The following is a 10,000-nucleotide window of genomic DNA, read 5'->3' on the forward strand; positions in this document are numbered from 1 at the left end:
TCTAGAGTGATGGAGGTGTTCTAATGTGATCAGACACAGGTTCAAGGAGGGTGGGGGAAGCCGAGGCCTACTGGTTAGCGCTTCGGACTTGTAACCGGTGGGTTGCCGGTTCGAACCCCGACCAGTATAGGCATGGCTGAAGTGCCCTTGAGCAAGGCACCTAACCCCTCACTGCTCCCCGAGCGCCGCTGTTGTTGCAGGCAGCTCACTACGCCGGGATAAGTGTGTGCTTCACCTTACTGTGTACTGAGTGTGTTTCACTAATTCACAGATTGGGATAAAAGCAGAGACCAAATTTCCCTCACAGAATCAAAAGAGAATATATACTTATACTTCCATACTCTAGAGTGATCAGACACATGGCGGTGTTATTCAAGATTAGCACACATATACTGCAGGAGAGAGAGATGGATAGATAGATGGAAAGGAAACAAACAGACAGACAGAGAGAAAGAGAGAAAGAAAGAGGGAGAGAGGAAGGAAATAGAGAGGGGGATGAGGAGAGAAAGAGAGAGGGTGAGGAGGAGAAGAGAGGGGGGTAAGGAGATGAAGAGAGGGGTTGAGGAGAGGAAGAGAGAAGGTGGGTATAAGAAAGGCAGGGCAGGAGGAGAGGAGAGAAAGAGTGGATAGCAGAGAGGTGAGGAGAGAAGAGAGAGGATGAGGGGAGGAAGAGAGAGAGAAAGAGAGGATGAGGGGATAAGGGGAGGTCTGACACTGAGGCTGCCCTCTGGCATTGGAGAAATTAAACTGGAGAAGAGCCAGCTCACAGAATGAGGGACAGAGAGGGAAGGAGGGAGAGAGAGAGAGGTAGAGAACGAGGGATAGATGGAGGAGAAGATAACTCCAGGTGGAAAGGAGGGATAAGGAGATAAAAAGAAAGAGTGGCAACACAAAGAGAGGGAGGAGTCAGAAAGAATAATCTGAAAGGCATGAACGGAGGTCAAAAAGCGTGTGAGAGAGGGGGAGCGAGAGAGAGAGAGAGAAGGAGGAAGAGAGGAGAGAGAGAAATGGAGATAGAGACAGACAAAGAAGAGGTATAGAGAAAAAGAGGGGGACAGAAAGTAATAGAGGGAGAGAGAGAGAGAGATAAACAGTGAGGAGGAATAGAGAGAGAAAGGGATATATAGACACACAGAAAGAGAGAATAGAGAGAGGGGCTAAAAAGGCAGATAGAGGTAGAGAGAAACAGAGATGGTGGAGAGAAACAAAGGGAGATGGAGAGAGGAAGGGAGGAAGAGAGGGATAGAGGAGGAGATAGAGAGAGGAAGAGAGGAATAGTGGAGAAGATGGAGAGAAGAGAGGGATAGAGGAGGTGGTGGGCCAGCACTGGGCCAGGTGGTGGGCCAGCACTGGGCCAGGCTCAAACCGCATCCGCCAAAGACACTCCTGCTATCTGGGTAACATCCCAGATTTACCACGTAAATGTTAAATTATTATCAAACTTTTGTTATTTTCAGAATTAAATCTATTTTCCTCATGACATTATAGACATATTTATTCTTTTCGTTTTTTGTTTGTTTTTTGGTAAATATTTTATGATGTTCTGCGTCCCTTGGTTTGACTCACCACCCCGTCACATTAACTCGTTTTGTCTGTCAATAGCATACTGTTACTGGGAATGAAATCCCAAAGAGCATTTTAATACTGCATGCCTGTAGAGCACCCAATAAACTAAGAGTAAGCTTTCAGACATTCTTTGACATTGTTTTTTTTTTTTTTTTTTTATTATTATGGGGGTCCGTCAAGCTTAATCCAACCACCCTTTCACGCAAATTAGACAGGAATAACTGTTTTTCATTACAGTTGTAACACTATAATTGCTTTGCAAATTACATTTCTAATTGAAGGCATGTATGCTAAGTCAATAACATAATATGACCATTGACCATTATTGGATAACTAGAGCAATTTTATCATGAAATGCACCACCCTGTCACAAACCACCCCGTCACAAACTACCCCGTCACAAACCAACCCATCACAAACTACCCAGTCACATTTATTATATTGCAATCCATTACATTTCAACAGAGATGGGAAGTAACGAAGTACAACTTTGTTACTGTACTCAAGTAGATTTTTCAGATATTTTTACTTTACTTTACTATTTATTTTTGAGGTGACTTTTTACTTTTACTCCTTACATTTTAACCTGAATATCGCCTACCGTTATTTTTCGCGTCATCAATAGCAGGTGGGAATATACGTTGCACTTGACGCACCACTACAAGATGACTCGACAGATTTGGGCGGCAGTCATTCGCGGCAAATCATTGCAGCTTGATGGCAGTAACGTTAACGTTAGCACGTCTCAATTAAATTTCAAAAATGCCCTCCTCCTCTCTTCACCTTTGGTGCTTCCCTAACTTCTAGCTGCAGTGTAGCCTATATCCTTAGCAATATGCAGCATTGGGTCTTGAACAGAGATGCAGTTTACCTACCTCTGAAATTTCAGAAAAAGTTTATCCACCCCTTATTAGAGTTTATCCACCTCTCAAACATGCTCTGAATGCCTTTTCTAAAAATCTGATACCGCATGGCGCAGTCCACTTTACCGTGATCACAGAATTCAGAGTTTATCCACCTCTGATTTTCCCACTACATTCCTGGTCTTGAAATATTCACAGGAATCCATAGGAATTAAATATCATGTTGTTTTAACCAATATTAGTTGTGCAGATGTATAGTCTATCTTCTACACACCCATGGAGCCAACCAAGAAAATGCAAAAATAGAGACTTTTGTGTAATTATTTCATTTTGTGTATTCCAATCAGAATCTGACATACAATCCAAATAGTCTACAAGAAAGCTCAGAAATGCATACTTTTATTGTCAGTATGCATTTTGGGTAACCAAAAGTCCTAGATAGATAGATAGATAGATAGATAGATGGATAGATAGATGGATAGATAGATAGATAGATAGATAGATAGATAGATGGATGGATAGATAGATAGATAGATAGATAGATAGATAGATAGATAGATAGATGGATAGATAGATGGATAGATAGATAGATAGATAGATAGATAGATAGATAGATAGATAGATGGATAGATAGATAGATAGATAGATAGATAGATAGATGGATAGATAGATAGATAGATTGACTTTATTGATCCCCAGGGGAAATTCAAGTGTGAAGTTTCCATAGGGCATTACAAAACTCATGAGCACACCTTGGCAAATAATGGTCTAAAGTACTCATTTTTCATTCTATATCGATCTACTTTTGCACACAGCTTCGCAAGATCTGGTTTTAGGTCTCAGTTGTGTTTCAAAAATCATATCAAGTGACCTAGAGGGCTGAAATGTGGTCAGTTCAGAGATGCTTGTTATCCCGCAGGCTCTGTAACTCTGTGCCAGTGCTTTCTAAGAAACTACAGGATCTAGCTTTCTAAAGATGTCCAGCATTTGATGGTAGGCCAAAAGAACACACTGCCCTCTGAAGTAGGCAGTGCAATGTTGGGGGGGGGGAGCCTAGAAATGGCCCAACAGGTTATGGGAAGATTTAAAAAGAGAGACTGGCACTCTTGCACTCTAGTAACATTTGTGTGGTCAAGGTACCGTTGCATAAAAAATGGTTGTCATTCACAAGACTACTTTTACTTTTATACTTTAAGTAAATTTCCAAGCCTGTACTTTGTTACTTTTACTTGAGTAAAGAAGTTAAATCAGTACTTCTACTTTTTAGTATTTTTTAACACAAATATTTGTACTTCTACTTCAGTACGGGAAGTGAGTACTTTTGCCATCTCTGCATTTCAGTGTGAAAAGAGGGAGTGTGGAGGGTAATCATGTCTTTGTTGCTACAGTATGTACAAACACATTGAAAAGAAGTTTACCTTTGATGAAAATGGTATTGTGGAAATGGCACCTGTTTCCTAGAATGACCCATACTCAGTTTTGATTCTACTGCACCACCATCCATCCCCCTAAAAGACTCCACATAGTTGGTTGAGACTCCCCACGAAGTCCGCTGCAGAGTCTCCTGCTATCTGGGTAACAACCCCAAATGAGACATGGGATGGGGAGTGGAGAGAGAGAGAGAGAGAGAGAGAGAGAGAGAGAGAGAGAGAGAGAGAGAGAGAGAAAAGAGGGATGGAGAGAGAGTGAGGGATGGGGAAGAGAGAGGGATGGGGAGAGAGAGAGAGAGAGAAAAGAGGGATGGAGAGAGAAGAGGGGGAGTGTAGATAAATGAAAGTGGGTATGTGTCCTGTGGATATATGAAAGTGGGTATGTGTCCTGTGGATATATGAAAGTGGGTATGTGTTCTCTGGGTGTTTGTATGGGTGTAAATGCATTATGTAGTATATGAGTTTATGATAATACATGTGTGTATAGATTTGTATGTGTGTGAGAACTGCTGTGTGTGTACAGGGAGTTGTTGTGCATTAATAATGTAGATAGCTACAAGGGAAGAAGAGAAACACACACACACACACACACTCCATTACTCTCTCTCCCTCATTTGTGTGCATGCATGCACACACAGACACACACACACACACACACACACTCCACATTATATACAATTACATTTGAGTTCAGGCAATTTGAAATTTGAGTTCAGGAAAAAATATATGAAAACCTCGACCATAACAGTATAATATGTACTTTCAGTCCCTCAGTCCATCATTCACCATTCATCATAATCCTTATTTCACATTTCACTCAAGTGTCAGCCTGTGCCTTGCCTTTTAGCAAATTTGAATTTGCTCTGCAGGTTGGTCTTGAAAGGAAGCCATTGATGTCAGTTTCCAAATAAATTCTCCATTCTAAGCAAGACTACAGGGGTTTGTATGACTCTTCTGCATAACTGATACTACATTTCCCATCATTCCATTCCAAAGAGGAGGAGAGAAGAGGAGGGAGGAGAAAGACAAGGACAGAGAGAGAAAGAGAAGAAAAGAAGGGAGGAAAGGAAGAAAGAAAGAGATAAGAGGAAAAGAAGAGAATGAAGAGGAGGGCAGGATCCTCTCTGGGATAAGAGGAAATGGAGGTGAGAGAAAACGAGAGAAGAGAGAAGAGACAAGAGAGAGAGAGAGGGAGAGGGAGAGAGATGGAGAGAGGGAGAGAGAGGAAAGAGAGAGGGAGAGAGAGGGAGAGGAGAGGGAGCCAAAACGTGGCCAGCTGCGTTTGCTTCTGTAATTAACTCAATTAGCTCAACCAAAGTAGGCAAGTAAACAAGCATCCTTCACAGATAACACACACACACACACACACACACACACACACACACACACACACACACACACACACACAACTAAACACACCATACTAGAGCCACCAGAACAAAGGCCCATCTGGATGTTGACCATACATTCATATACCCTGGAAATCCAGAGTTCTCGCGAGAACACAATGGAATTGTCTCTGCGAGACACTCTGGCAAAGAGCAATGATGCACGTTACTTTTACCCCAACATTCCGGGGAACCAGCTAAACTGATGAAGACAGCGCTGCAACGTTGGAAGACAGTACACATTGGCCGTAGTGTTATCCGATTGCGTCGAAGTCCGAAATCATTCAGAGTAAACATGGTCCAGTGTTATCCAATTGCGTGCAGTGAGATTTTTAAATGCATGCTTGTTGCCGCCCCTCGAGTTGGGCCATTACATTGCTCTTTGCCAGACCCTTAATCTTTCTAGATTATAAGGGTCTGGATTTTCCAGGCTAGCATTCAAACACTCATGAACACAAATATAAACACACACACACACACACACACACACACACACACACACACACACCAGAGTAGAGCAGGCATTTGAGCATACAGCACCTCATGCATGTTGCTTCTGATCTCTCACACACACACACACACACACCAGAGTAGAGCAGGCATTTGAGCACACAGCACCTCATGCATGTTGCTTGTGAATCACCCCCCCACACCCTCTCTCTCTCACACTCACTCACACACACACACACACACACACACACACACTGAGTTGTGATGGAGTTCGGCAGTGCCCGTTGAGTAAAATGTAGAGGAGCGTGACAGAGCTCAGCAGTCCCCAGCAGTAATCACCTTCTCCACACACACCCCGCTGTCATCCCATAATCTCACAGGGACCATCTCCATGGCAGTGCCTCACACACACACACACACACACACACACACACACACACACACACACACACACACACACACACACACACACACACACACACACACAGTGTCCTGCTGTCATACTCCAATCTCAATGGGATTGTCTCATGTTGGTGCCTCTCTCTCCCTCATTCTCTCTCTCTCTCTCTTTCTCTCTCTATCTCTCTCTCTCTCTCTCACACACACACACACACACACACACACACACACACACACACACACACACACACACACACACACACATAAAGTATACAGGACACACACACCACTCTTTTCCTCACTACCCAGCTCCCAGTCCCTGGTCTGCACTGTAAACCCCAACAGGTTCAATGAACTCAAAATATTTGATGAAACTGATTACCTGAAAATATTTAGCTATGTTAACAAATATTTTAAGTAATTTCTACTTAAAATGAGACTTTTTTTAATGCTCAAAATCTTTAAGGACAAGGATGAAATTAAAAAGAATAATGTGAGAAATAGATGTTTTAAGTTATTGTTATATTAGTCAGACAAGCTCAACATTAATGAACAACATTAAAACAAATAATTTCAACAAACAAACATTTTAAGTAATTACTACTCTAAACTAGAAGTTATTTACACTCATTGTTTTAGGAAATTGATGAACTGAAACATAATAATTTGACAAACAAACATTTTAAGTAATCACCACTTAAATCGTTGATAAGTTCAATGAACCTGATCATTTTAAAATCATTGTTAAAACTAACAAAATTGACACTGGAAATGGAGTTGATGTTTTTAAGTTATCACTCCTAATAATATATTCATGTTATCACCATGACTCATTCAGTTTCTCAGACCTAAACATTGTCACTTCAGTCTCTTATATTTTTAAGTTGACTTCACTCTATTGAAACACATTTTTTGACTGTTTAGGTTTACTATTTACTGTACCTCAAAATCAAAAATATTTTATTTGTATGATTCAAATAAAAAACTACTCAAAAGACAATTTCAATGCAGATTACATTTATTTAAGAATTCCATTAGAATTCTAACAGAACAACATCCCCAACAATGTGGTTAATACAGAAAATCAAAGAAATAACAACCTTTTACCACTTCAACAAAGGTAATAATACTCAAATAACAAAATAATAGGCCAACATAAATAAAAGCGAAAAGCTCCATTGCTTGCTTGAGTATTAACATGCTGGCAGTACCAACCATGAGATTTGGAAAACAGACTGCTTACTCATCCATCATCAGCAATTTATTTTCAAGGCTAAGCAGCAGTCTAGGAGGTAACCGCTTCAGGTCTTCCAAACCCATTATAATTTCTTGAATGAAATTAAATGTGTAGGACAATTGCTTTGGATAATCGAGACGAAGTGCATAAATTAAGCCAAAAAGCAAAATAAACGTCTCTGTCAACTCTGCTATATCACACACAACAATATCTCCGTCAAGAACTATAGAATGGATAGCAGGACCAAGGGAGTCTGTATCACCCGAGACAGTGAGAATAGCTACAGCTGCATCGGAGAAGTCTGGCAGGTCAATTTCTTCTGCCTGAAGAACATGACAGTGATTAGTTAATGAGTAGAGTAGTCAATGAAAAACACTACATGTGTATTTAATATAATATGAAATACCAGTGAATGAAAAGTTCAGGTAAAATTCCCAAATATGACATTCTTGGTGAATTACTGTAGTAGGTTTAATTGCTATTTTGGTAGCTAGGAAGATGGTTGTGGTTGTTGTCTTTTGCCTGCAAGGTAGTATCAGAGAGGGCTGAATAGAAATAGAGATATATAGAGAAGACAAAGTAAAAAAAGAAGAAAGAGTGAAAGAGGACACAATTTAATCAAAAACTTACATTCCAGGTCTTAAAAAATCCATCTTCCCACAGGAAGATGGGAAGGGCCTGCAGAGTAATTTTCCTTCTGCTGTTGACATTGACATCTTCCTAGAAAGACAGAGGGATTGTGGGGTAATGGGAAGACAAATCAGCAGAATATTAATCCTATGCATGTATTAAATAAGACTATAGTACAGGTGACATGTAAATACAAGATTAACTCCTTCACGCTCCTGATATGCAACCTCCTGCTCTGTCTTTCTATGAAATCGTGAGAGATGAATGTTCAGTGCATTAATAGACTGGAATGAGCAAATGCATGAGTGGTGTATGCATGGTAATGGGCTGACCCTTGAAAACTGACTGTGATTTAACTAATAATGGCAAAGTAACTGAGCTTGTGTCTTGGAAGAGGCGTCACATGACCTGCATAGCCAACACATTTTGAAAATGCCACATAAAATAAGTCTAAGGTGTCATCCCTTCTTTGATACAAAAACATCACTTAACCCTAGCCTTTGTGTATCCCTGTGGAGAGATGCAAAGGGATAACATTAGGCTAGGCTATTCTCATTGGTAAATAAATGCTCACAAAATATCACTATAACTTATAATAATATAGGCTACACTTTGGCTACATTGTGACACTAGTAAATGGAGGACAAGTAAGTTATCACTTACCATGGTGTGATGGTGGTTCCTTGCACAGAACTGAAAACATGTCACACAGCCATCTGGTCCTGAGGGGAAAAATATTATGAACAGTATTATTTCACTTTTTTGAACAAAAGTCAGTCAGACAGTCTCTTCATCTGTCTGTATAGGCAGACCTATCAGAGTCAGACGTTGCCATTGATCATGCTTAGGCTATTGTAAGTAAGTTTGGAGCTACAACTTGGCTTCCTATCCGTGTTAACAAAACTGGAATTGACGCTAATATAAGACATATGCTATTGCTGCAGGGTTATTCTTCAACTATGGTACTCTTTGACCTGGTAATTTTCAGAAAATGTAACATCTTTCAGTAAAAATCTTTTTGCATGGTTTAATTATCTACTCTTTCTAGAAACTTGCCCTAATAGTGGCTGTAAAGATTTCACTTGAATAATATATATTTTTGACATTTTATTCCAAAAGTCTAACTGTCATTTCCAGTATAAGTATATATACTCTTTTGATCCCGTGAGGGAAATTTGGTCTCTGCATTTATCCCAATCCGTGAATTAGTGAAACACACTCAGTACACAGTGAACACACAGTGAGGTGAAGCACACACTAATCCCGATGCAGTGAGCTGCCTGCTACAGCCACGCTCGGGGAGCAGTGAGGGGTTAGGTGCCTTGCTCAAGGGCACTTCAGCTGTTCCTACTGGTCGGGGTTCGAACCAGCAACCCTCCGGTTACAAGTCCGAAGCCCTAACCAGTAGGCCACGACTGCCCAATCACACGTTTCCAAAACACAACAAAACATGTGTTTTCAGGCAAAAATAACATCTACTGTTCCAAATGTATTTTATTAAATATTACACATATCAGGGAAAATATTAAATGTATTAATTTTCCAGAAATGTTGTATGTTGTATTATTTTTACACGTTTAACTTTTGTTGTGATGGAAATGACAAAGTGTGGTGGAGATGACAATGACATACATAGACAAATTTAAGATTTAAAAGCATTACTGAAAGATTTAAAACAAAAAAATGTGTCCCTGCCATATGTTATGTAATTATGATGTTTTTTTCTACTAGATTCTTTAGTAGGCCTACTATGAAGCAAATAAACTGTGTTTTTAGGGCAATGTCATTTCCACCACGTCACCATGTCATTTCCACCAGGATCTTTGGTAATGCTAAACCATACTGTTTGTCACTAAAGTAGTGCAACAACAGGCTGGCTGGCTGGCTGGCTGACTGACAGCTCAGACAACAAACTTTAGTTAACTCGCTAAAACATGCAGCTGAGGTCTGCCCGCTGGAAGACGGTACACAAATAAATAAACAAAGTACACCTACATTAAGGCGCGTTCTTACCTTTGTGTAGAGGCTTGCAGTCTG

The 10,000-nt window shown here is 40.4% G+C and overlaps 1 long non-coding RNA gene across 2 annotated transcripts in view; it reads right to left on the reverse strand.

Moving 5' to 3' along the window:
* Nucleotides 1-7,558: 7,558 nt before the first annotated feature.
* Nucleotides 7,559-10,000, reverse strand: part of LOC121684453 — a 2,456-nt gene continuing 14 nt past the window's right edge. Inside the window, exons 1-4 of one of the 2 annotated variants that reach the window (XR_006023134.1) lie at nucleotides 9,977-10,000; nucleotides 8,627-8,685; nucleotides 7,964-8,053; nucleotides 7,559-7,656 (exon numbers count right to left, since the gene is read on the reverse strand). The exon at nucleotides 9,977-10,000 is cut by the window's right edge and continues 14 nt beyond it. This is a non-coding gene — a long non-coding RNA (uncharacterized LOC121684453). Of the gene's footprint in view, nucleotides 7,657-7,963; nucleotides 8,054-8,626; nucleotides 8,768-9,976 lie in introns of those variants that run through there. The other variant, XR_006023133.1, reaches the window with a different exon arrangement.

The sequence above is a fragment of the Alosa sapidissima genome, chromosome 15 (assembly GCF_018492685.1).
Source record: "Alosa sapidissima isolate fAloSap1 chromosome 15, fAloSap1.pri, whole genome shotgun sequence".
Classification (NCBI taxonomy): domain Eukaryota; kingdom Metazoa; phylum Chordata; class Actinopteri; order Clupeiformes; family Clupeidae; genus Alosa; species Alosa sapidissima.